We start from the raw sequence: 24993 nt of genomic DNA, 5'->3' as shown, positions 1-24993 counted from the left end.
TTCTTTGGGAGCTCTAACATGGAAACAATTTTAGGTGATGAAGTACCACAATACTGACAATCCCACATCTTTAGTATTGCATTAAAAATTAAAAAAAAAATTTAAAAAAAAGGTTTAAAAATATCCTGGTTGAGTATTACTGAAGACATCTGATTTTGGTGTGAAAAAGGCTAAGTCAAGCTCTACATGTTTCTTATCCATGTAACAAGCATTGCTGCAGAGAATATAAGGGTAGAGAGAAATTTCTGTCACCAAATTTTATTTTACTGAGCTAAAACACAAAGGGTGTGTTTCGCTTCACCAATAAAAGTTTGACTATGAACTGAATGTCAACAGTTCAGCAGAGTGCATTTCACTAAGTGCTAAATTCCCTTCCTTGCCAAGGACATGTATCTGTTGAGTAAAACATCAGGCTACTTACACTGTGTTTGACACTGTATAACAGGGAACACTGCACAGCTGAGACATGCACATTCCCCCTCCCACAATTCTTCTACAAAACACACTGAACTTGTAAAAATCACAGTTAAACACCTCAGAAAGTTAAGTGAAGAAACAAGGTTCAATCAAGAACTTACAATCAAATCACCTTGATGTGACAAACTCGAGGTTACACCCAGGTGTTCCAGGCCATTCGATGCAATCTGTGCCTCTGAACCTTTGAAAAGGAGCTGATCCAAATTGGACTGTGAACCTTTCATCTTTGACTACCTATATATTTTATAATAAAATAATATAAAATATAAAATTCATTTATTTCCGTGAACCTAATCCAAACTCCAGTGCAGTCAACAGAAACCTCACCACTGACTTCGAAATCAAAACCTATCACATTACCCAAAAAAAAGAAAAAAAGCCAAACAAAAAACAAAACAAAAAAACCCACATGATGGATTGTTCTGTCTCCACAGAGCACAAAATGGCTTCAGTTTTAATGCTCACACTTCAACTTTAACTCCCAAACCTGTCTGTTTTGTGCTTGTTGTGGAATGTCTTATTTATTAAACCATTTTTCATAGGCATGCCAGGGCAATAATGTAAAAAACCCACCAAGTTCAGGTTTACGCAAAAATAACACCACAATTCTGGTTCTATGCTCAGGGCTTCATGCACACTGGTGCAGGGACCAAGAGGACCATTCCCTCCACGGTTTTAACCAGAATCAGATTAGGCCCTTCACTTTGAGAAGTCATTTGTCAAACAGTTCCTAAAATCAGACGGCTGAGGTCTTTCAGTGCTAACTTTTTACTCATCCAGAGATGTTTGACGCTGGTTGAGCAACACTTTCTTCTCTCACAGGCCCATGAGAGGGCTGGGAAACAATTAAATGTTTCAGAAGGAAAACTTGTGTAGGTGCTTGCACACCCCAAATGAAGATTAAGCAGTCCCCCTCCCAAATGTAGCCAGAATGATTTGACCATAAAGGAGCTGCTACTATCTATCTAAATTATCCTGTTAAAATCTCTTTCTTTCAGTGACTACATCCTTTTATATCTTATATAGCTGGTGAACCAAACACATAAACCTTTTCTCCTGATAGCCCATTAGGTATGCTTTTGAGGTACAACCTCAGTAATTACTTCCTTCCAATGTAATTGTATTTTAATTACGCATTTAAGGCCAAATTCTTTCCTCATCTATCCCAACTAAAACTCTCTGAAACCTTATTAATTTTAATTAAGTTGGAGCTGATGCAAAATTTCTAAGTGCTCAATTTTGCATTAAAAGTTTAAAATTCATTTAAACATGGATTTAATTTCCAAAAGCACTTCAGTTGGAAATGTGCTCTTACATTTAGTCTTTCAGAGCAATAACATGAAATATATGAAACATAAAGTCCTTTCCAACAGATGATATCAGGACATAGCTCACCTTCAAATATCTCCTCATTTGCTGTAGGTACATGAGGGATGTTTGCCACAGACTCTAACAAGACTTCTCTGTTATTAACATCAGTAGCAGTGCTACTCCAAAGGGATGAACTGCTGCTGGAGATAAACTGTCCCTTTCTGAGAGGTGGGACAGAGTTTATGTCACCAGCCAGTGCAGTAGACACAGAAAGACAGCCTGGGAATAAAGTAGGCAAACTGCCACAAGGGACTTAGGTCACTGAGAGCTCAAAAAGCCAGTTTGAAGGGTTCATGTGAGCAGGAAATTGATACATGGAGTTGGTCATGAAAGAGTGAGAAAACATGGAAGTAAAAGTTTTCACTTTCTCACTGAATAAAAAGGACAAGAAGTGACTTGAGAGAGTCACTTATTATTTTCAAAATAATTCTTGGAAAAATTGAACCATCAAGAAAGTTATTTGAAGACTTGACCTGGACAGAATAAGGTTGTAGAGGGACTCAGTAATTTTGCTCAAAACTGAAAATAAAAATATGAGGTAGTTGAGCCTTATGTTTCAGATGTAAGATCTCTGACACTACACATGTCTGTGGAGACTTTATGGTGCCCCTAATTAAAAGCAAGAGCTGCTTGTGGGATTCCAGAGTGCAAGCAAAATTACTGAGAGAAACAGATCCAGCCCTGGAGAGATCACCAGCACCACAAAGAGGTCACTGCTGAGCTCTCAGACAAGCATAGCACATGTCACTGGGCCTCCACAGCTCTCAGGTGAGGAGAAGGTAGTGCCCAGCAATGTCTCTGGAATACAGCAAGCTGGATATGCTGCACAGAGTACCACACAGAAGGGTTGTTTGCAAAGCCTTTACACCCCAGAAGGGAGGCCCTGGCAATCACCACAGCCTACTGCCCACAGTGGGCACTGCAGGACGTACCTGTGCTGACTCCCAGCATTTCTCTTAGGCAGCCACCCAATGGTTCCAGCAAAGGTCTGACACTCTTTACACAACACAGGCTGAACACATGGGAGACAGGCTTGTCTGAGCAGAACCATGGAGCAGATCCTCTGGCCAAGCATGACTGCCCACAGCAAACACTCTCAGACAGGGAAAACAGTGAACTGGCAGAGAGATAGCCCAGCCAAATCCCTGGGGGGTGGAATGAAACAGCGTGGACAGGTCTGTTTGCTTTCAATAACAAGAATGTGTACAGCCACCCCAGCTCATTGCCTCAGCTCCACAGAGGCCATCTTCCTCAGAGCAGTTTTCTAGGCTTTTGGGAGCCCTAAGTGCAAAGGGGGTGAGCCTACATGCTTTGATGTGGAACAAAACAGTGGTGAAAAGTTATTTGAGTCTGAATAATGGAAGAAAAGTCTGCCTAAAAGAAATTCCTGGGAGAGAAGTTAAAAAAAGCAGGAGACAGAGCTGAATGTGAGTAAGACAGAAGACATTACAGTCATGTTGGACATGACATGCTGCATAAAATAGTGTGTGACAACAGGTCAGAAGCTTGGTGTGAGTCTCAGGGCTACATCTGTAATTGTCAATTGTGCACAAAGTCCCATGAGACAGAAGAAAGCGGGGTCATATGGATGTCTGTCTGACCCTTCCATACCCTCTCCACTTTTGGTTCAAACGCAGAGAGAATGTGACACTCCCAGACCCAGAGGGTCAGGGCAGCCTCTTACCAGCCTCTGCACCAGTTTCACATGAATCCTCAATGTCAAAATCACTAGCATTGTCATTTCTAAAGCATTATAGACAGATAAGGGACACAGGAAGCCTAGAAGATTAGAGACTGAAGTCAGAAAAACCTCTGGAGATGTTTGTTGTGCGTGGTGTCATTTATTGTTATAATCCATGGCATTGGCCAGATGCTACAAACCCTGCAGTGTGAAAGAGCCCCAGCACCTGATGCCACCCTCAAGCCCAGGAGGAGGTTACAAAGGCATTCAGCCTGTAAGCTCTTGAACAGACAGGAGACTCTGCTACTTGAGACCTCCTATCTGAGATTGTATAACACCTGCCACACCAGATCACCACAGCCTCAAAAAATCATCTCTTTTCTTCCAGAAGGGGCAGCCAGTTGCAGTCATGCCAGGAGAGAACAGCACCAGATGCTACTGGCAGGGCAAAGCCAAAACTGAGAAATCTCCCAAAATGAAACAGCAGAGCTGCAGATGAGTCAGGAAAGAATTGGAGGCCAAAGCAGTGCAGGCTGACCCAGGGGCTCTCCTGACTTAGTGGACTGTGAACAACTCAACAGGTATATTTCATCATTGCTTGTTTCATGTAAATGGTTGCTTTTAGTGTGTGTTGTTTGTGAAATGGAGGTATAAAGAAAGGTAGGATGCTCTGGCACAGGTATCCCTTGTTATACATCTTACCTGCTGGCACTGCTGAAAGCTGGTCCATGGTAGATACGCTGGCTGAGTAGTGTGGCTACAGCATCATCCACAGCTGTACTGCCTCCGAAAAGAGCTGTTTTCCAACAAGGAGCTTGTTTGATTTTTAGAAGCAGCAAAGGGCTTTTTGGCTCTTGCTCAGCATGTGTTACCTGACATGCCAGGTTTCCCAGCAGCTATGAGGAGAGTCAGACAGTGAGGAACTGCTCTGTGTATTGAGCTGAACTTGCTTTCTCATTTTTCCAAGTCTTGGCAGACAGGTAAATTTTTAAAGGTACTTGTTTCTAAATACAACATGTAACTCGTTTTGCTGCAGTCTATCCATCTAGTGTTCTGGGCTTCTGGGAACAAAGTTACCATTACCGGTTAACATGACTGAGAATTAAAAAGGAAATATGTGTTTTTCTATCAGAGACATAATGTTTGACGTTCAAAGGTTTCAGTTTTGAAGCTCACTGTTCCTTACCTGCTTAAATAAAAGGAAGTGGAGCTAAATGATACATTTCTGCATAATTGAAATGCACAAACATGGGGAGAGAGACAAAAAGAGAGAAAGTTAACTGGAAGCAGTTTTCCAAGAAAATTACTTGATCTTGTCCAACAGAACCTGCAGTTTCAAGGTATTTAGGCACTCTGGAAAATTTTCTCTGGATATGAAACACATTTACTCAGCACCCGTCAATTCTGTGCTGCAGCCAGCCCTGTAGAAAGAGAGGTCTCTCACTGGCTGCAGCCAGCACTCTGGGCAGCTTCCAATCCTTCTCTCCTGCCAACAGTAAATAAAAGCATAATGAAATAAGAACAGCGAATGCTAACACCCTAGAGCTGATGTTGGAACGAGGAGCGTGAGACCGGAGAATTGCAAGCAGCCTCTCCTCTCTACTGCAAAGCACTTGCAGCCCAGACGCATCCCAAGCCAGGCTGATTTTCTGTGGATTCAGTAGTTCTGAGAGGGTTCTCCCTTCCATTAATTCATTCAGCCTTCTCTCAGGCTGCACTACTGATCGATGTTTTCTACACAGGCAGCCACACAAAGGAAAAAGAGAATCAATATTCACTTTGGTCATGGCCTCTCCAGTCCTCAGCCATTCCCATATGCATCCTTGCATTAACAACCCCATGTAAAGGGATAGGAATGAGATCAACAGCTGCCAGCAGGACCCTGTGCCACAGAAATTTCCAAATATTGTTTTTTCTCTGTCTTTTAGGGACACATAATGCAGCTGATACTCCTGCCCTTCTATTACACCTTTTTCTGTGCATGCAATTCATCTGGCAAATATATATTGAAATAAATGCAAAAAAAAATTAAAATTAAAACCTTACAAATGAGCTCAAAAAACGAAATCAATGTGAAAACTGCTTTGCTGAAGTTTTGTTCCATGCACATAGTGTATGTAAATATTTAGTAACATGCAGAAATTGCAAATGTGACTTATGCCTTCTAAGATTTCATGTTAGTTTTTCCCTTTGCAAAATTAAGGTGTATGTGTTGGAAGCATGGCATGAAAGAACTAAGAATTGTGATGACAAAATGGTCAGTATTATTGACATTTTTCTTTCCATATTTTAATTTGACAGAACTAGAATATTTCCTAAAATAATGAACCCAAATTGAATTCAGTTGAGTTACTGAGCGAAAAAATGAATTATTTTCTTAATTTCCCTTAGGAAAGAAAGGTCTCTGCATTACTCATACATGCCATCAAATTAAAATGGTGTGAAAAAGTACAAGTTATCCAGCAACGAAATGTTGTGGAGTAAATGGGAGGCAAATGTTAAAAATCCTCCCCTGAGCAGCCAAGAAGAAAATTCCTTCATGATACATGTAGGTGACATAATCTTGGGACAGCTTTTCCATTGGTGTGGTCCTTCTTTGCACGTTTCCCAGGAGAAATCCGCACATCGTTTGTCAAAGTGGCTGTAGATTTATGTCTTTGTTTTCTTAGAAATAGGAATCTTTGTCTATTCATTGGTCTTCAGAATAGAATTAAACTTCACAATTGTGTCATACATCAGTTCTTATAGGCTTGCCACAGACTTTCAAGTTCTTTCCTTAAGTTCCTATTTTATAGCTGAATTGAAGCATGTCTTCTGCAATTAAAAAAAAAAAAAAAACCCAAGCAAAAATCAAGCATTGATTTAAACACATCAGGTGTTAGAAAACCATCAGACAGAATCTGATTCCTGGTCTAAGTTGTCTCATGGTTTTCCTCAGGTGGTTCATCAGTCCCTGGGCATCTGTGAACTCCCTCTAATCCAATCATGAAATGTGACTGAGGAAATTAAGTTCTTGGTGTCTAGATAGCAATTGACCTATGTAAAATACCCTTGAAAACTTATATTTCCATTGAAAGAAGTTGGAGAAGCTATACATTTTAAAAATTACTTACCTAGTATCTAAAAGGGCCTAGACTAGATCCTTCAGAGAATGATGCAAGCAGTTTCACATTCCCCTGTTATAAAGTAATGCGTCAGAAAGGGATATTGTTCCTACCCCAACCTCTCATGAAGCTTTATTATGCCTTGAAGTACAAGTTTATTTCACTTACTTTTGAAGACAACTTTTATTCCATGCTGTAAATCAGGGTGGCTTATTGGAAAACACTAAATTAGTGGTCAGTTTTCTAAACCCCAGCACTGACAGTATCTGACATCCCTTTCTTCAGCACTATCCTTCAAAAACCTACTAATTCCAGCCCATAGTTATGTGCAATCTGAAAACATTACATAAATATATTGTTTCATGGGTACAACAAAGTTACTCTATGTCAAAAGAAGTCAATATTTGCCTAATTTTCATACTGATATCCCAGTCTTACCTGGTGAGTCAAAGATGGGATGTGTCATGCTGAAAGATGCCTTCACAGGCACTGGGGAGAAGAGACGGAGCTGTGACACAGCAAATGTACCTTGGTGGAATTGTAAATCAGACATCTCTGTGGTGACCTCAACAACTTCCCTTCTCCTCCTTTGTCTGAGGTGCAGTCACTTTGGGTTTTGATCTTTGTACTGGCATTGCTTCACTGCTGGGTCGGGATACCTCATTCTCCTCATGTCCTTAGTCCTGATGACATTAGGCATGCTGGTGAGGCCCAGACCCAGCCTTTGGGAGGGAAACAAAAATTAGATGTAAAACAGATTTTGAAGTAGGAAGCACTTTTCCCATGCTGAAGAGTCACAACAGTTCTAAAATGAGAAGACATATTTTTAGTGATTAGCTGCAGTTAATCCTAAGAATGCTTTAGGCTTTGTAATAAGTCAAACACAATATCCTCTCCTCCATGGAGAAGTGAGATGTGGGGTTTCAGAGTGGAAGAACAAAAGGATTACAAATGAGGTATTTGCAATAATTCCTCCACAGCGGCTATACACGCTACATAATATTTCCCCCTAAACCAGAAATCTGCCTTGAATAAAAGGAAGAAAATGACATTAGGAGATAGAAGTCATATCTACAAACTGCATGTAAATCAGAAGTTCATTAGGGGAGTATGCAGAAAAGCTTTTGGAATGTAATTTTGCTACCAACTAGTTTTCACAAGAGTGAAGTAAGGCATTCAAAAGCATCATTGCTCTAAGTAATTCAAATTACCTACTCTACCTGATACTATCTCTTCCCATAGAGATTACAAAGCACTATAATTTTTACCCACTTTGTTACAGAAATCCCTGAGGAAGAGTTCAATCCATTTGCAAGCACTGCTGTGAGAAGAAAAGATACCAGAAGTTTTCAAAATGACCTTCTGCACATCTAGAGTTAAAAGCTTCTTACAAGAATTTCTCTGTATCATAAAATTCTTTGTTCAGAAATTTACCACCGGGTCACACAAAAAAAACCCCACTCTGGACCAAAAGTCAATCTACAAGGGTTCAGCTAAGAAACAATAATTCCTGGTGCTTTGTCCCCTTCTTTTTTCTAGCACTGAAATAGAAAAGATTCTATGTGTTCTACTGTTTCCAAGCATGAGGTTACTCTGATTATTCGGAATATTACTTTAATTTTAAAATGAAAAGGCGTGGGCTTATAGATGCGATTGCTGAGTGTTTGAAGTGTCAGGTGATCACCGCCGCGCTAGTGGCCACAGATGGCTCATCTGTCATTCAGAGGCATGTACCCTCTCCTAGGACATCTCCTGTTTTGTAGCAATCCAAAGCCTTGCTTTTATGTAGGCTAACCTCCCTCTGGGTCCCACAGGGGTGTGTTATAGCACAGGTCATTAGGGAAGGCATCACTCAGTTTCTGCTCCTCCCCATAGCAAGCAAGACCCACACTTTGCAGTGTGGACATGTACTCTGTACCAACACAAAAGTGCTGGGACATCTTACCCCTCTCACAGCTCAGAGGGGGATTTAGAAGCGTGGCTGTGTTTTATTCTGGCTTGCCACGGAACTGCACCAGACTCGGAAGCTTGCAGAGTTTTCCTGCAAGGCCACTCCTCAGTGGAGCTGAAAGGGTGTTGGACTGGGGCAGGGGAGAGCTGGCCCGGCTTCAATCAAAACCTTTTCTAGAAAGGGTTTTGTACTGACATACAAGGGGCTCACTACATCCTGCTTTGAGTGCTGAAGTTTGAACAACTCCAAACTAAAAAAAAAAAAAAAAAAAAAAAAAAATTAAAAAGAGGATGCAGAGGAGGAAGACTGTGTGGAATAAAAAGGCCCAAAGAATGAAACTTCCCATAAGTGCTACTGCCTGCTGTGCTTTGAAACCCACAGGTGAAAATCTGGGATTCTTTGAACCAGGAGAGCTTTGCCTTTGGTGTACCTAGGCTTCCAGGTAAGGTCACTGCTTTGCTGTCTTTGCAGGTCCTTGACATGCTTGCAAATTTCCCGCAGGTCACAGCAGCTGCATGAGGAACACATGCCATCCTGAACAGAGCAGGAGAGAAGGGGCAGCAGGGAAGTTGCCAGAAAATTATCTAGTGGAAGGTGTCCCACCCATGGAACCAGATGATGTCCCTGGGTGTTGGAATCTGGTAATCTTTAAGGTCTTTCCCAACCCAAGCCTTTCCACCATTCTATAAAAAGACACCATTGGGGTAAAATGGGCAAATGTCTGTATTACTGTGTCTGGCTGCTTGCTGTTCTAGCTGCACCTTGCTGCCTGTAAATACGCAGCTGAATCCAAGCTAACTATGCAATTGACCAGTGGCAGACCAGCAGAAAAGGTGACATGATCGGGGTCTCTGGTGGCTGACAGACATCTGAGAGAGCAGCTTGCTCACCAGCTTCTCTGGGGCTGGCACACCACGGAGTCTCTCAACCCAAAACGTGGCCTTTAGAAAGACTTGGGGCTTCTGAAAATGGCTGCGTTGTATCAACAACTGAGGGAATCACAGAGCTAGAGGGGCAAATACAAAAATGCCTTAAGATACAGCATCCATGAAAAGAAAAGAAAGCAAGAAAGCAACAGTTTTAATGTTCTTCCAGCACTGCCTCCTGCATTTACTCCAGCATGCTATATTTGGTATGGCTGTTTCTGTAGGAGAGCTACTCTCTGACAAGTCCTCATGTAGAAGCAGCAAACCTCCAAGGAGTTTAAGGCAGCTTTTATTTAGACCCACGCTTTGTTATGATACCAAGTTTAGCCTCAGTCATGCTGCTTACGGATATTCCAGTGTCTGTGGCTTCTCACAAGCTAAGGGGTCCACATTTCTTGGGTTTCATTGATTTCATAGCATTTTTGCCCATGCAAAACTCTGCTCCTGTTAATCCAAGTCTTTGACTGTAGCTCAGATGTCTGGTGATGGAGAGAGGGTGGTGGCAAAGACAGCATGCAATGTACACTGATGGGGACAGGAGCATTGTGTAGCTGTCAGCACAAAGAAAGGGAGGCTCATTCTGCAGCAGCAATATTTGGGACAGAAGGCTGGAAGATCAATTTAACTCCTTTGATGTGTCATATCTTGCTAGTAAAGGTTTAAATGCTATTTCTGCCTGCCACATTGATTTTCATTATCGTGGATCCTCTTCCTGAGGTAAAGAATTTCTCTCAGAGAAGTTTCCTAAACTTGTTTAGCTTGCGGTGATGTTATGTTTTAAATTACAACACAAATACCCGCACGCATATATGCACCAGCTCTTATTATTCATAGGAAATCTGTGTATGGCACTGTGTAATTTTAGTATTCCATGACAGCAGCATTTAAATTAGGTTTTTTCTTGGAAAAAAAAAAAAAAAAAAAAAAAAAAAGAAAACAAATCATAACTCATCCAGATTGCAAGTACAACACTCTGTTGTGTTGCCTCTCTTCCATTAATCTGGTCACTGGGTGGCATGAAGTGACGCAAGACCTTTGAATCTGCCCCCTCAGAAACTCTGACAGCTCAGAACATTTTTCTCCGTTATTGTTCCAAAATATCAACTTGCATACTCCAAAACTAAGAAATACTGATTTAATCATATACTCCCCCACATTTTTGCAACTGCCATCACTACTGTAAGTGTTAATATGCTGAGTGGGGCAATTGTGGTGTTCTGCTGCTCTAAAGAAAGATTTTTTTCCTCATAAATTCCAGGAATGGGTTCCTTCTGCTGTTTTAGCTACTTCATGTAACAAATAATCTTTGCAATGGGAGAATTTGGCTCATCATGCAGATTTGTGTTCTTTATAAGTGGAAAATAATAGCAGACAGTATTCCTCCTGTGTCACTGCTTTTATTCCAGTTGATAAAATATTTCTTGGAGAGAAATTCATAAATCAGCCTGCATAGAAAACCTGATGATAATGATAATGACAATGATGATGATGATGATGATGATGATGATGAGCACAAGTTTGGGGGTGATGTTCTGGTACAGTGCAGTTCATTCCCTGTGGCACTTGGGATTTGGCTGGTGAGGCTTGATAGGAGACCAATGAAAGTCCTTAAGGCTGAGATGAAAACCATGTGTGGTGTTACTGCTGGAAGAGCTGTTTAGAGGAGCCTGAACGTTCCCAGAATAGTACGGTTCCTCTAACATAGCTACAAGCAACACATCAAGCTCCAAAGAGATTCTTTTTTTAGGCTTGGCTCTATGGAGGTGGGGGTGGCAACGAACATTAGAAGGCTGACAATGACAAGCAGGCATTCATTTGAAGGAAAGTAATACATCTACTAAACTCTTAAAGACTAACACCATAAAGCCTTGGCAATCCCATCACTTTCCCCAAATATAATCATGTTAGGATTTTGGTGTATGAAAAAAAAAAGAAAGCTACAACATAGCATTTTGCAGCATTATAGTAATAATAAATATAACACAATCTGGAAATATATGAAATAAGAGCACTTTTTTTGCCTTTTTGTCTGGGCTGAGGTGTTGCATAATCATATACATCAACACATGGAGGCCCTGGCAGTGTAAAAAATCCACTGGATTTTGCAATAATTGCACTGTAACTTTATGAAATGTCCTGTACAGTTAGCATCCCACAGCATACCTATTGTTTTGTATAGTCACATGTTATTTCTATTGGTTTTCCCCCCCTCCACGCAGCCCCCCGAATGAATCCGACTAGCTCAGAGATACGGGGCTGTGAGGGGAGGAAATAGCAGGAGAGGGAAAGGTATACAGAAGAGGCTCCTTACCCAGGGTGTTGGAACAGCTCTCTTTATTCTGTGGTGTCCATGGAGAGCGGGGCAAAAGAGAGAGAGAGCAGGAAGTTTCAGGGGTCTATATAGGTTTTGGACAGGGTGGGCACTCCTGGCTCCCCGCCAACCCCATTGGGGCAGGAGGGAGGATCCAGGGGTTATCATGATCAGAGCCACAGAGGCCCTAGGAAAGGGGGGACAAAAGGGTGTCCAGGAGCTCACCGTAACAGTCACATGATATAATGCCCCTGGGCTGCATTTTTGAAGGGATTATTTGGGTGTTTCTGTTTTGCACTGCTCCTTGAAGAGCTCACCTTCCTGAGCAGTCTGGTGAATGCAGTTCAGCATGTCGCAGCTCCTCCATGGAAAGAAAGGAAAGATCTTGTGGCTAGACATTTCGTTTTCTTAGGCATCAGGTACTTACTCTCTAGACAGCTTGGTTCTCTAGCTTACAGCTGTGGGTTTCCCTGCTGTCTTGGTCGTGTGCAGAAAATACAATCCAATTACTTCTTCCATGCGGAGAAGATGCAGAGAGTCAGCAGTGACAGATAGATCCCTGCAGGGAAGAAAGACCCATCCTCTGCAAAATAATGAACTCTGTAGCAAAGGAAAAGAAAAAGAAAAGATTGTAAAACCCAGCTTACAACTGAAGACCCCATGGCCTTGAGTGAACTGAAGTTGAAAGTTCATGTAGTTTTGAATCGTTGCTTGAGGCTCTCTTTAGAGTCAAAGGGATCTCAGTTCATACACTGGTTACACATTTAATCCTGCTTTAGTGCTGCAATCAAGTCAAAAGATTTTACTGTTTGGGAGGGTTTTGAGTGAAAGCTGATATCGCGTGTGACGAGAGAGAGCTTTTTTCAATTCCACAGACCTGAAATAATCAGTACCACAGTGTGAGCTCCACTTCATTCAGATGCAGTGTAGGCCGAAACTTCTTTCCTAGTCCTGGATATTCTTCACAGAGGTGAGAGCCTGAACATTTCTGAAGCAAACACTGGTATTATCAATCACAGCAGCATCTGAACAAGTGATCTGATTTTAAGTGATGAAATGGAAACTGTTGGTGCTTTTTCACCTCTGAACATCAGACAGTAAGTTCACAGCTTTCTGTGGATGGAGGCATTTGGTATTAGCCACTGTTTTGCAATTTTCCCTCTCTTCCAATGTGTTACGAGTGTCGGTGGAAAAACCTGGGTACCATTATTGTTTGCAATAAGAAGCAGTAAAAATCCACTCATCACTGCTTCACCAGGATCTCATTAATTATAAACATAAGTAATGGGCTGTTTTTGAGGTCACTGGATTCGTTATTAGGATTTCTTTTCCTACTGTGGAAATCAGTATATTTGGGGATCTTCTTAATGGAAGCAGTTCCATTTGGATATGTATAAAATTGTTGATCTTGTAAAACAATGTCTGACTATATAATTTTGAACTTCTCCCTCCTCCCCAAATCAAATTTTGCCAGTTATATTTGTGGGGGAAAAAAAATCATTCCTTGTGTGGCAGAACACAGCTTGGAAAACCTTCCCAATGCTCTTTTCCCTTCACTTTCTCTGCTTACCCAGAAGCCTGAACAGATACTGTAAATTCAAGGACCCTCTCCATATTGCATGTGCAATTCACAAGCAGCAGCACACATTGTGCCCTCAGCAAGGCCCGGGCTGAGTGACGGCAGCCTGGCCCCCACAGAGGAGCAACTGCATGTGCACATGGTTCCAGAGGAATCAGAAGGTGGCAGAAGAATAAGACTCTGACTGTAGCCACCTCTTCTCAGGTGATCTGCACATCAATTTTTTTCTTTTTCCTGGAGAAGCTGGTAAATATGTTTGAAACACACACAGGGATATTTTTCAGCCAGTTTAAACCATGGAGGGGAAGCATTGTGGACTACAGGACAAGTGAGTGCAATTTTAAAAACCTTTACCCTCTTTTTGTAGTCTGATGCCTAATGATGGTGAGTTTGTTACCCTTTCCATAAGGCTAATAAGCATAAGCTTATTAGGCATAAGCATCTGTTTTCATCCATGATGGAACAACTGAATTGCCTCCAAGACTGTTGGCGTTCTCCTCTTAAAAGTCATTGGCAGCAGCTGAGCAGAATCAAACTATGGTGTGAGGTTTGTGGAAAGAGCAACATGCCACACACACATCCTTGCCCAGAAAAGTTGCATTGCATAGATCTCATTTCTCTAGGAATTCAGACTCTAAAAATATTTTATTTTTTGCTCTCTTTATTCTATGCATTTTATTTAGCTCTGCTTCAATCACTCTCTGCCAGCCTTTCTTGCTCTTGTGAGTCTGGAGAAGTCATAAATATGGCAGGTCCCTTTGAGCGTTAATTCTGGATGCTGTCCATGACTGCTGAGCTGCAATATGTGAGCCAGCGATACCACAAAGAGAGAGTTTATATTCCTTCCCTATTACATATTTTTAGTGTGTAAATCCACAGAGCAGAAGAAATTTATAGCGAAATGAGTGGTCATGGGGAAAGTAATCTCCATATAAAGCAGTGCCAGATACCTCTCTGTCTGGGACTCCTTCTATTGGGAAGTTTCCCACCAGGCTGAATGAAACTTTCAGCCACTGCTGTTCTTTTTTTATGCCTCAGTTTTGTGCCTCAGTGACAGGGGGTCACTGACATTGTTTATCCATTATTCATTTAGCAATGCCTCTGGGAAGCAACTTAATGTCATGTATTTTTCACTTATATCAATTGCAATAAACTGGTTTCTTCTTCAAGCTTCCCTGCACTGGGAAATTTTTTTAAGCTCTTTTACAGCCAGCATAGCTTAAACTGTTTGGAGGCTGCAGCAAGTACCTGGTAATAGACAGCATGAGGTGAATGATTTTTTTTTTACCAATGTGGCTTCAGACTGTAGCACTAGCTACATTAAGACTACATAAACCATAAATATTTTGACTTTGTTGAAATACACAGTATCTGTCTCCCTTGGACTGAAAATGCTTCAATTCCCCAAACACCTCATTCTCCCTTGAAAGGCCTGGCTCTCAGTAGAAGATTTGAGTTTTTCTTGCTTTGCTTCCCTAGCCTTCTTTAAAGCAGGGTATTTTAAGTCAATATATCACTAACAAACCCAGATGAGATTTCAGTGCAGCCTTTACTGTCAGAATCAAAATTACATGAAGTACTGAATTTTGAGGCAGTGATATGTCTGCAGTCAAGAGGAGGTAGATTCTGATCTGGTCGGGTGAAATGTTCCGGGTTAAATCCCATCATGTGCGGGCCTCTGTGCAACCAATACATTTGTGCACTAATAAAACTGAGGGGCTGGAAAGAGAAAAAAAAAAGTCTCTTTGGGTCTAATAGGAAGGATGTGAATAAATCATAGCTAAAATCATGGAGTGAAAAAGTTTGGTGGATACCCAAGAGATGGAGGTAGTAGGTCCTTTGTTTGAAGGAAGGCAGCTGAAGAGAAAGAGGAGGTGCTACACAGAGGGGAGCACTCATGTCTGTCCTCAAGACCTCCTGGTCTTGACATAAGCAATATGTGGATCATTGGATCTGGTGGATTAAAAATTATCCTGTAGTTGCAAAGATGCATTTTCTGAAGAAGTAGAATTTGCTGAATTTCAGTTGGAGTCAGATGCACATGCTTCACTCAGTCTCCAAATATAGGAGAAGCAAGGTGGGTTGTTACAGCATGAGTCCATATCCTCATATGAAAACATTTCCCTTGGCATGGGAGGCATTTCTACCTCAGGATAAGGCTTGGCCAGGTTAGGGTAGCAGAGGCAATGCCCACAGAGCCACAATCAGTCACAAGTGCTCAGCCTGTCCTGGGAGCAGCAGAAGACCCTGCTTTTCCCACAGCTGCTGTATCCCCTCCGTACTGGGCTTCTGGCATAAGGAGGCAGGGGCTGTGCTTTGCAGTGTGCCAGGAATGAGGACACAGGGAAGAGTAGAAGGCAGGAAAAAGTAGTTGTATCTCAGCCTTTACCAAGCCATTTTCCTCCTGAGAACTGATCCAGGTCTCCCTGTGAAATCAGAACGCATGTGGTCATCCAAAGAGACACTAGGATCATCCCAAGGGAGAGACAGAGTCTCCTCCGAAGCAGAAATTGTCTGTATTTCCCTCTGGTGCTCCTATACCTTCTCAGATGGGCCATGCTGTCATCTGAGGCTACCCCTGGAGTGCGTTTGGCTTCTGGGGTTCCCACAGCTTTGGAGACCAGTAAAAGGCAACTTCAACTGGTCACTGACCTCTGAAAAGGGGCTGGGTGGTCACTTTTCCCTTCCCCTTTTCTTTCCAGGGCCAGCCATAAGGGAGATTCAGTAGTCTGTTGGCAAGGGTGCAAGTCCAGGTTTAAATTATCTCTTGAGGACCTCTGTCCGCGCTGCGAGGGACCAGCTTGTTCACATCTCCATGTCCTTTACCTGAGCAGGAGCATGCCTGATTCCCAAGCTGGAATTGCTGCCTGGCCAAGAGTCCCAACACAGGACTGAGACCTGTCTGCTGTGGAACGCCTCTGGAAGGAAGTGCCTGTCTCTCTTCTCTGCTCCCCTGTCCCACAGCCAAAGCAGCTTTGCACCTCAGGGTCAAAGCTTGGTGCTCAAAGTTAGAGTGCCATGCACAGGTCTCCCTTGAGCTCTGCACTAAGTGCAAAGGACACCTGAGGGCACACAGCACCTTTCTATCATCCCAGAATTAGTTTCTCTGCAGAACAATTTTGTACTTGCAGACACTTAAGGGTGTAATGTCCCTCCTTCTTCTTGCCTCCCAGAAGCTAAGATTCTCATAAAATTCAAACATGAAGATGGTTTTGGTGGGATACTCAGCAAAAAAGCATGTTGAATGGTGAGACAAACAAATCCTTTCTGTCTCTGAGAAATGACTGTATGTGGTCCTTAGTGCTAGACTGCCCAGATTGCCTGCTAGCTAATGAACCCTTATCTTGCCTCTACCAAACATTTGACTAATCAAGGCTTTACACATTTGCTTTAGTCTATTCTTACTTCAGCTGACAGGGTGGTGAGAACTGCCTTACTAGTTCTCTTGAGGCACTGCTGGTGGCTCTCCAGGTTGCTAAATCATCATCCATGCAGATCCTGTCTGAATTGGTGGCTTAAACACAACTTCTATGCCCTCTCTCAGTTGGATTACAGGATGCGGGGCCAAGGAGTTACTCTGACCACCATGATAAAGGCAGCAGGCCCCTCTCATCCTTGCACAGCCACTGCTCTGACTCAGGTTTGCAGTGGGTTCTGTTCTCCCTATGCAGTCAAGAAGCTTATGGGCAACACAATACAGATCATGAACTATCAGCATACTTCCCTACATTTTCTTCATGGCAGACAGATGTGTAGGTGGAGGCTTTTTGGGTTTTTTTTTTTGTCTCAGAAGCCTGCAGCTTGATGATTCACCAGCATAAGCTTCGATGACTCCTACCCTCCAGTGCTGTTTCCTGCTCTATGGTTACACTGGCTGCCCAGCTGGCAAGCTGAGGGGAAACCTGCAAAGAGGGGGTGTGTGAGCCAAAGGAGCCTTGCAGTGAACAGAGAAGGCTGTGACTGGTGTGTCATCCACTTTTAATATGATCAGCTGTCCCCTTGGGGAGTGTGTCTCCCATGTATACTGCATGCTAGGCAGTATATTCCTGTAGCATGCAGAAATACGGGAGAGATAAACCCTTTTCAGGCTCTGTTGGAAGCTGCTTTTAAGTGTCTTACCATCCTGCTATATGGGTTTTAGTCTCAGGTGGAACCAAAAATCAAGTTTTTTCCCAGCATCTTGATCAAAAATCAAGGTTTTTCCCAGCATCAAAAATCATAGTTTTTCCCAGCTACCCAGCTTCCTGCTGTGTCCTAACTGGAGGTACAGCTCCAGCCATGGCCCTGTGAGAAAGGGGTAGCAGGTGATTGTGCCCTCCCACAACAGGCATCCATCCAGGCAAAGCAGGGAATGGCAGCAGCACACCAGTGTCAGCCCCCTCGAGAAAGGGCAGGTCCTCCCCAGAGGGAAGGCAGGCTGCAATGTGCTCAAAGTGGGAATTTGAAACATCCATATTATATCTGCAAAATATCCACGTAATAATTATCGATAACATAATATCAGCTATGGACTACTAAGGAGAAAACAGCAACATTCCTTCCCACAAATGCAAGGTTAATACTTTTTATCCAATTTATTTGCTCTGCTTAATTTACATTCTTTTTCACGAGGCTGTGAAAATACGCACATAAGTGTGAATTGCAAACTCCATTTAAATACCTGTATTTATTTTCATTCTTCCCCTTGCAGTAAAATTTTTGGTGGCAGACAAGCTTCTGATGGACAATTTTCATACACATCTCCAGGGGTTTTTTTAATCTGTTATAAATTATTTCGTAGCCAGATATTGCCTTAATTGTTTACATACTAACTGGGGACAGATAATGTGTAGCCTAGGCTTTATTTACCAACTTAAACTAAAATGTTACTGAATGGTTGGTGGACAAAACATTACATTGTAAGGGTTGGGTTTTTTTCCCCTTGTCCTATAATATTTTACTTTGATTAAAGCTCTACTGAGGTAAAATTGCACATCTCATGCAAAAAGCAATTTACCTCAGTTCTTATTGAAGTTAACCGTACTTATTTGTCCTAGCATAATGTATTTTTCTAGCTGCATTCTAACTGCAGTGCTTTATCATATGAACCAAGCTAGATTTAATCAAATTCAGTTTGTGTTGTGAATTTTAAGACATTTGTTCAATTAGTTGGAATAAAAGCAAAACAAGTGGAAGAGAGATTAAAGTTGAAAAATGCTATTGCTAAGCTGGGCATCCAATGAGCTTTCTGCACCTTTCTTATCCCAAGATACTTCTCATGCTTGAAAAGTTTCCCCAGGCTTTTTTTTTTTTTTTTTTCTTTTTTCCTTTCCTTCTGTTCCTCAGATTGCTGGTGAGGCTCATGGGATGGGGAAGATAAGAGTTATTTTATCAGGTTTCAACAACCAAGGCTAAGACCTGGCAGTTATCAGTTATTCAGTTATTCGTCTTGTTGTGTTTCTCATGAGCTTTTTCTGGGCTCTGATGGATGGGACCACATTCAAGCTGGGGGCTTTTTTAATGTATTTGAGTCTGTAGGGAAGCCACAGTGCGGCTACCCAGTTCCTCTCTAGACTTTCCAGTGCCCCTCAGCTGCTTTCCTATTACTGTCCTTGTTGCCACCTGGTGGAAACGTTGCCATTATTCACTTGTGCTGGCCCTTAAGACCTGGGTGTGCAGCTCAGGGAGACCAGCACAGGAGCTGAGGGACATGGGGAAGAAAGGTCAGACCCTAACACACCTTTGCAGCAAGCAAATTACTTTCTCCTTTCACCTCTCTATTGCTTCCCCTAAAATGCCTTATTTGCACCCAGACAAGGTATTTTGGGCAAGCAGAATATTTTTGCTGTGTTGTCCTGTCAATGAAATACAACATCCATTAATTATTATTGTATTACTTTTATCGAGAAAATTTTATGTTTGTTGTTACTATGTCTTATTTTCCTCATCTGGGAATTCTTACCTATCTTAGCTTAGGCTCTCCAGTTTGAGTGATTTGAAAAGGCCACGGTAAAAAAATGGTGAGAAATAAAAATGTCTCAGTGAAGTCAGAGTCCAGTCTCTCAGCAGAGAAGCACAGTGTTTTCATATTTTGAGACAGTTTCTCAGACAGCCAGACAAGGTGACATTAAACAAATCACACTAATTACAACACAATTTATGTAGAGAGATTTTACTGGCCTGCTAATGCTTGGCAGGAGCTGTCAAGTAGTAATGTTTCAAAAAAGAGCATTTCCAGCATTCACTTTTTTTGGTCCTTAGGGAAATGGTGCAGCCTGTTGAGCTCCCTTGTTTGTGCCACGGGAAGCAGAGCCCAGCCCAAGTGCAGAGGCAGGGAGGGCTCAGAGACCATGGTTCAGGCCATGGCTCTCAGACAGAGTTATGTGGACTGTGCTGCGGCCACAGGCAGATCACCCCTGAATGCACCCCATGCCAAACAAAATCTGCGAGAATTTCTGTGATCCCTGAAGGCTTTGCACCTCTCTAGCGTCACAGGTGTCCTGCTGTGTGTGTGTCATGGCCAGAGGTGCAGACAAGACCCTGCTGGAGACATTTTACAGGGGTTGATGTTACATTATTTGACTGAGGAGAACATTGTGCATTAGCTGCCTTATTAACAGAACAAGGATTAAACACTTACCTATAAAACTTGCCAACAGCACCATGAAATTTATTTCTCAGGAGCCTGTAAAGAGCTTTAAGCTTAAACCTGAGAGATATGTAGGGCTTTACCTCCAATTCACTTGTTTAAGATTGCATTCCTGTAAGATGGTATCTTCCCCCATCCAAGCCCAGCCAGACCTTCACCTTCACAGAACCAACACAAGGGTATGGGGCACCCACTCCTCACCCATGCTGGTGCTTGCGCCACAGCTTAAACACCACAGTTTACAAGAAGCCACCCTGGCCCGAGAAGTGCTCAGGTGCACCATGCTGATTTTGCTGCAGGGACAACAGCAGCCTGGGAATAGCAAATGGCTTTGGGAGCAGGGCCAGGAGGAGAAAGCAAGAGGGGAGAAGGCTGGTAATGGCCTCTCACTGTGAGGGTTTTCTGAATGAGTCTCTAGCACAGTTGTCTGGACAGGCCTCCACTCCATGGCCACTGATCACACACAGACATGAGACACAGAATTATAGAATATTCTGAGTTGGAAGGGACTCACAAGGATCATTGAGTCCAACTCCTACATGAACGGCCAGTGCTTGGGAAAGCAAAGCTCTGGGCTAGACCCTTAACTTAGGGGACAGTGAGGTGTCATGGGGAAGGGTCCTCAAAATCCTTCTGCTTAGAGCTAAACAAGGCCAGACTCTCCCTCTGCTTCTCTGGGACAGCTGGAAATAGAAGTCAGTTAGATAACTATCTCACTCTCTGGGAAAGTAGAAATGCTCTGGCAAGCTTTTCCCCTGTGCTCAAAGGAAGACGGTGTGAATCAGCCTGAGCTGGACATTCTCAAATAGGCTGGGGGGATGAGATGACTTGCTCTGGAGGTGGGTTCAGATCCTTCTCCAAAGCCAACTGAACTCAGCTCTCTGAATTGGTAGCTGGAATTAGGGGCTCCCACACTCAGCCAAGTTGCTCTCATTCTCCCACAGTCATTCATGTAGCCCGTGCCTAGCTTTGGTATCATCTGGAAATGTCTGTAAACATGGGCACACCTCTGCAGAGCCTGGGCATCTTCTTTCTGGGCTTCTTATGTTTTGCTCTGAGCTGGATTTGCAAGCAACTTTGCATCTGTGCTTCCAAGGCTTCATGCTGCCCATGGGAATTTATCTCTGGTGTGTCCTGGATACTTGTTGAAATAGCTCAGGAGGTAAAGTATATTTTTGAGAGGGTCATAAGGACTCTAAATGGTGTATTTAGCATCAGCTGGAGACAGGAACACCTTGAGAGGCCTTAGTGGAGGTGGCACTTTTTGCAAACATCAAGGAAATGCAAACTCCTGCCAACCATAATAGCACCATTAAGTCCTGCAGGGCTTATACATCCAGAGAGCATTTACAATAATTACAAAGAAGAGGTTTGAGGGGAAAGGATAGGGTACTACAAGGGGCACAGCCTCATGGGGAATGAATCCTCCTGGTCTCACCAGAAAAAGCAATTCCTGGGAACTGAAGATGATCAGCACCTTGTCTCAGCAACCTTTGGGACTTACACCTGACTACCATCAGACACTCTCCTGCAGCAGTTACACACAGAGTTCATTTTCCTGTGCAGCTGTACCCAGTGGCACATGTGATTGTCACCTGCTGGGCATGGGCACATTTTCACACTTGTCTCACAGTTATTCCAGTGCTACAAGCCAACATAGCCCGCAGTTATACGAAAATACAGTAGGACTGAGAATGTGTATAGCAGGGGAGAGAAATGGGTCAGAAGAGTTATTTCAAGCCAATGTTGGTGATATATGTTGGTAGCAACACTAAGTTATCAAAAGGAAACATGTATATATATATATTTTCAGAATAAAAAATGAGCATCTGCACTTCATCAGGGTTTAGTGATTGTTAAATGGCTCCATTGTCAAGTGAGAAGCTTTATGAACAGAAGGGTTTGCATGAAGCAGTTGTTGTTTACACCTGAAACTAGTGTACAAATAAAGCCTTCATTCTTTGCTGCCAGTTCTCCTCTGCTCTGAGCCAGAGCAGCCTGAGGAGCTGCATCACAGCCCTCCCTGAAATTGTTCCTTGCAGATGCAGCTTTTCTATGTGTTTGCTAATGGTTGTCCAGTCAACTCACACACTGAGTCCCATTAAATTCAAGAAAGCAATGTGTTAAGAAAAGCATTATTCAGAAAAGGCAACTTTGGCCTTGGAAAAAGAGAAAGCATGGAGTTAATTTTCTGTTTTGAATTGCCCTGCAGAGGAGTTTAGTTTTTTTCAGTGAGTGTCAGGGGAGACCATGGATAGAAGTTTCCTTGTGCACCTGCCTCCCTTGCTTTCACCTTGAGAAGATCAAGCTGTGACCCTCTGATACCTCTTGCTGCAGCTGCACACCTCCTTTCCTGGCAAACCTCAGCTGCTACAGAAGTGCCAGGGAGCCCTATGGACCTCAGCACCAAAATTGTCCTCCAACAAGGTGTAGGAGGCAGCAAGCTCTGAATGATTGTGTGCCTTAAAGCTACCAGGAGCCTGGGTGAAAAAATGCCACTGATGGAGGGGATAAGAATGGAATCAAGGAACTAAAACACTTCTGATGCTCACTGGGTACTTGCATGACCAGAAGGTGCACAGGGAGGTGGTGGGAAGGGAGGAAAGTCTGAGAAAGGCAATAAAGGCAGGAGATGGGGGCTGGAGTAACCCCAGGAAGATGGACATGGAGGAGTAGAAAGAATTAGCAAAGTGAAGAGGTATTGATGGCAGTAGAAAGCATCATTATACTGTGCTGCAAAATCATAAGGCAGTGTTGTCACAGCTACACTTAAAAAACCCCACAAGCTGAACCATAGAAAAGCTTAAAACATGTGCTGCTTAAAACAACAAGTTTGGCCTTTTTTTTTTTTCCTTTTCACTTCTCATTGACAAAGGGGGGGTTTGGTCATGTCTTCAGGCCTTTTTTTTTTTTTTTCTAGAAATTAACATTTAAGAAAACACTTCTCACCAAGCTGTGTGACTCAAAGAACTGGGGCACTGGGGAAAACATCAGCTATCACAAACCTTACCACTGAATGGCAAGCACTAATAAGTGGGGGATTAAGTTTTCCCTGGACCTGCCCCTTTAAGTTCCTGGTAGCTTTGATCTAGCAGCAGAGAATTGACGTGGGAGGACAGATCACATATTCCCTCCTGGATACTTTCCTTTTGTAGCTGCATGTGATGTTGTCATTTAATCTTGACTAGAAATGGGAACTGATGGTTTGTCTTTTTGTGGGAAGCATGGCTAGGTCCCATGCAGGCATTCTCAACCATCCACAGATTTGAAGAGGCAGTGGGTCCAGCCCCAGCTATTGTGGCTTCAGGAGAGTTTCCAAGCAGAGGTTACGCTGGGGCTCGCTGCTGCCTCGGCACACCTGCAGCAAAAGGCCAAGACAGAGACCCACACCCCACCTGTGAAACACTACAAGGTACAGTGTTGCCCCCCTGGCAAGCTTTGTTTAGTGCTCAGAAACTCCTGACAAATCGTAAAAGTCTTCAAACTGTGTCTGGGAAAAGTTTCCAAATGGACGTAGAGCATATATCTTAGAGAAATGCGGTTTCTATCCAAAGCCAAAAAAATCCAGTTTCCCATTCAGACACCAAGTGAGAGTCAGCCTCAGCCTTCAGATTCACAAAGGCAAACCCAGATCTCTGCACCCCTTTAGACAATATGAAAATTAATTTGGGCATTTAAAGATAATCCATATAAAATCAAGATCATCCTAATCTTTCATCCAATGAGACATTTGATGTATTTGAGAGTTTATATCATCTTTTAAAATCACCGTGGCTCACTTATAAAGTCTGAAATCATCACACCCATAACAAATCCCTTCATGGAACTTCAGTTTCTTGGAATTAAATTAGAATAGGAGGTATCTGTATAGAGAGATACACAAAATAAAACAGGCAGAGTGGCTTACAGTGATGTATACTGTCTGTAAGGGAATAAATCAATGGTTCTGCATATAAAAAAAGCCTTTCTATAACTATGACGTGGATTAAATTACACTTTTAATGCATTTTTTTTCTTCTCCGGTAAGAAAAAGTGATTTCCCTGGATATCACACTTGCCTGAGTCAAAGCCCATGGGTTGTATTGTCATCTGTGTGGCTGTAAATATTCCTGCTAGATCTCTTTCTGAGGATTCTTCCTCCAAGCTGACATGATCAAAAGCAACAAATACAACATGTCTTCAGTCTACTTCCATGCTTACAGGTGTTCTGTCTCCTGAAACATATTTTATTAGCATGATGAGTATGAACTGGAAGACATAATCTTTAAATTCATTAAGAAATAAATGCATTTATATTATAAATTAGTTGTATGCTAGATTAGACTACAGATCTTTCTGTTACAAGTAAACCATTCACTTTTCTACTTTACTTTATACAACACTGAATATTTTCTGAGATTTAATAGATCACCCAAAGCCACAGATACTCACATCAACTCTCAAACAAGTCTTCATTATTCATTAGAATTCTACTTTTTACCAAGAAAAAAGCCAAACCAATAATCTTTGCCTATTGTGTGCAACTACATTTAAACTATTGACTACAATAAAAGTTTACACAGTTAAGACTCCACTAAATGTGAAGCAGGTCTTGATGACACAAGGTCTAAAGTCATGCTGGCTCTGTTCATCATTTTCATGCCAGGAAGACAAAATAACCCCCTCCAAGAGACAATGGTCCTCAGTTGGAAAGATTTTCCATCAGACACAGTTAGCAGAGATTTGGCAGAGGCCATTGTTGGTACAGTCCCCTGTTCAGGAGTTCTCTTGGGCTTGTGTTGAGGCCCTTTGGGGCTCTCCATCACACCCCCCCCATCGCTGAGGGCTCCCTTCCCCTCTGCTCCAGCTCCACTTCGTGACACTGGTTATCCTCTGGCTTCTCTTCCCCTCTGCCAGAGCTCCTCTGGGTAACACTCTTTGTCCTCTGTCTTCTTCCACCTAGGCTTGTATCCAGCATCTGAGAAC

The 24993-nt window shown here is 42.6% G+C and overlaps 1 long non-coding RNA gene across 14 annotated transcripts in view; it reads right to left on the bottom strand.

The window, feature by feature from the left end:
• The window catches only part of LOC115493811 (uncharacterized), a 100175-nt gene that overhangs the window by 20186 nt on the left and 54996 nt on the right, over positions 1 to 24993 (bottom strand). For 4 of the 14 annotated variants that reach the window (XR_012054018.1, XR_012054019.1, XR_012054010.1 and 1 more), the window contains 2 exons: positions 7072 to 7355; positions 579 to 6343 (listed from right to left, as the gene is read on the bottom strand). This is a non-coding gene — a long non-coding RNA (uncharacterized lncRNA). Of the gene's footprint in view, positions 1 to 578; positions 6344 to 7071; positions 7356 to 12248; positions 12422 to 24086; positions 24243 to 24993 lie in introns of all 14 variants that reach the window. The other 10 variants (XR_012054014.1, XR_012054020.1, XR_012054011.1 and 7 more) reach the window with 7 other exon arrangements.

This window comes from Taeniopygia guttata, chromosome 2 (assembly GCF_048771995.1).
Source record: "Taeniopygia guttata chromosome 2, bTaeGut7.mat, whole genome shotgun sequence".
NCBI classification, from domain to species: domain Eukaryota; kingdom Metazoa; phylum Chordata; class Aves; order Passeriformes; family Estrildidae; genus Taeniopygia; species Taeniopygia guttata.
This window is presented reverse-complemented; position numbering and strand designations above follow the sequence as displayed.